The following is a 206-nucleotide window of genomic DNA, read 5'->3' on the forward strand; positions in this document are numbered from 1 at the left end:
CCGTTCTCCCCCAGCGTTTGGGTTGAACTCGGGCCGTTCCCGTAGCGCGGTGTGGAGGGGGGCCTGTTGGCCGCTTTGCTTGCTGGGCTCTCGGGGAGCTTTCCCTGGGCCCTGCGGTCCGCCATGGCACCCCGTGCTCGCGGCGGGGAGCGGGAAGGGCAGGGGCGGCCTGCTTCCCTTACCGCCGCCCCGGCCCTGGGGGCGTA

This window comes from Nestor notabilis, unplaced genomic scaffold (genome assembly GCF_000696875.1).
Source record: "Nestor notabilis isolate BGI_N333 unplaced genomic scaffold, ASM69687v1 scaffold3827, whole genome shotgun sequence".
Classification (NCBI taxonomy): domain Eukaryota; kingdom Metazoa; phylum Chordata; class Aves; order Psittaciformes; family Psittacidae; genus Nestor; species Nestor notabilis.